Source organism: Nomia melanderi, unplaced genomic scaffold (assembly GCF_051020985.1).
Source record: "Nomia melanderi isolate GNS246 unplaced genomic scaffold, iyNomMela1 scaffold0328, whole genome shotgun sequence".
Taxonomy (NCBI): Eukaryota; Metazoa; Arthropoda; class Insecta; order Hymenoptera; family Halictidae; genus Nomia; species Nomia melanderi.
In genome coordinates, this window is record NW_027475443.1 from 25,001 (window position 1) to 27,500 (window position 2,500).

Below are 2,500 nucleotides of genomic sequence, written 5' to 3' on the forward strand. Positions count from 1 at the left end.
GAAAGGGAATCCGGTTTCTATTCCGGAACCCGGCAGCGGAACCGCATACCATTCGGGCCCTCGTAAGAGTGTTCGTCGGGGTAACCCAAAATGACCTGGAGACGCCGTCGGGAGATCCGGGGAGAGTTTTCTTTTCTGTATAAGCGTTCGAGTTCCCTGGAAACCTCTAGCAGGGAGATAGGGTTTGGAACGCGAAGAGCACCGCAGTTGCGGCGGTGTCCGGATCTTCCCCTCGGACCTTGAAAATCCAGGAGAGGGCCACGTGGAGGTGTCGCGCCGGTTCGTACCCATATCCGCAGCAGGTCTCCAAGGTAAAGAGCCTCTAGTCGATAGATTAATGTAGGTAAGGGAAGTCGGCAAATTGGATCCGTAACTTCGGAATAAGGATTGGCTCTGAGGAGCGGGGCGTGTCGGGCTTGGTCGGGAAGCGGGTCTGGCTGACGTGCCGGGCCTGGGCGAGGTGAACATGTACGGCAACGTGCAGGGATCCGAGCTCGGTCCCGAGCCTTGGCCTCCCGCGGATCTTCCTTGCTGCGAGGCTTTCGCGTAGCGTTCGTCCTCTTCGGCCGCCATTCAACGCTCAGCTCAGAACTGGCACGGACTAGGGGAATCCGACTGTCTAATTAAAACAAAGCATTGCGATGGCCCCCGCGGGTGTTGACGCAATGTGATTTCTGCCCAGTGCTCTGAATGTCAACGTGAAGAAATTCAAAAAAGCGCGGGTAAACGGCGGGAGTAACTATGACTCTCTTAAGGTAGCCAAATGCCTCGTCATCTAATTAGTGACGCGCATGAATGGATTAACGAGATTCCCTCTGTCCCTATCTACTGGGGTATACAGGTGCACAGCTTCATTCTGGCACAGCCAACCTCTCCTCCACGTGGTGTACCCTGGGAAACTTTCGAGTTTGCCAACGAGGCTCTGGCGCGACTCTCCTGCGAGCGTCCGGGCGATATTTATACCGTACGGACCGCGGAGTCGTCAAATACCGTAGCCGGTATGTCTAGCAACGACCCACTGGGGACATCCACCCAGTGGTACGCGAAGCATAACCGGTCGGGGGGCTTGCCTTAACCGGCCGGTCCACGAGGAGATAAACCTCTCTAATAAATCCGAAACCTTAAGTTATGGTGCGCGGCGAAGGGGTGCGGGCCGTCCTTGCGATGGTCCGTGGTTGGTGGGTGCACCAACCCTTAGCGGCCAACCTCGAGGCACCTGGCGAACCTCGTTGTATTCAGCCTTCCCTCCTGGAAAGGGCGTCACCCGGGAGGGTGACTTCAATTCGTCCCAACTCGTGGGAACAATTATGGGCAAATCGAAAAATAAATCCAAAAACCAAAGATGTACTGAGGAGAAAACTAGCGAGAGTGGCGCTAGCGGTAGTGTGAAAGAAGCATTCGTGCTGATTGAACAGCTACACGACAAAGAGACGAAAGAGGAAATTGAGAAAGGCAGGAAGCGCTGCCTTCAGAAAAGTGAAGTAGAAGCTGGGAGCGTTTCGGACGAGGAGTGTCCGTCCAAAAAGCTGTTAACAGATTTTTGGCCTTCACTACCGACTCCGACTCTGCCCCCGACTTCGCAGGAAAGCGAAGCGAAGGAGGAGGATCTCTCCGAGGGAGAGATCGAATACAGAGAGTTCAATAACAGGCCGTTAAGGCAAGGAACAGGCAATGTGGTCGACTTCTTCGAATACTGTGATGAAGTCGGGTACCACATGAAATTCCTGTTTAAAAAGGCTGGTCTCGACCACGCCCATTATATACAGCTTCTTAAAGAGGCTGACAAATCATACGTGCACGAAACGGCAGTAAGAGCCAAACGCAAGAAACAACTTGCCGAACGAATAGAGGAAATAAGCACCCTCGAAAAGGACAAAGAGGAAATAACTAAGGCAAACTTAGAATTAAAGAAGGAAAACGAGAACCTCAAGGAGGAACTCGCCAAACTTCGGAAGCAACTTGCTCCCGAAGTTAAGAAAATAGAGAGGAAACAGGCAAAGAAACCGATGGCCCAGTCGTACGCGACTGCGGCCAAAAAGAACATTGCGAAACCAAAGGGACCGGTGAGACACGTCGTCACCGTGTTCCTTCAAGACCAAGGGAATAAAGATAGCGAAGCAACGAAAGTTGCTTTGCAAAAGTGCTTTGACCCCAACAGGGATAAGTTGAGGGTTAAAGCTATTAGAAAGATAAATAAAGGAGGCATCCTCGTCGAAACGGCGACGAAGGATGATCTCCAAAAGCTCATCAAGAGCGAAAAAGCGGACAAAAAGGGACTGAAGGTGACAGTCCCTACAAAAAAGAAACCGAAAATGATCCTGTACAATGTACCGGATCAAACGAAGGAAGAGCTGCTTGCAGCTCTTAAAGCACAGAACAACCAGTTGCCCGCAGAGGCAACTGAGGACATAAAACCGCTGTTCAAAACAGCAAAAGGAAAAAATTGGGTGGTGGAAACATCACCCAAAACAAGGGAACAAATACTGAGCAGAGGCAGATT

General features: G+C 51.6%; 1 pseudogene; it reads left to right on the forward strand.

The window, feature by feature from the left end:
• Window positions 1–2,500, forward strand: part of LOC143176034 (large subunit ribosomal RNA) — a 6,451-nt pseudogene that overhangs the window by 2,001 nt on the left and 1,950 nt on the right.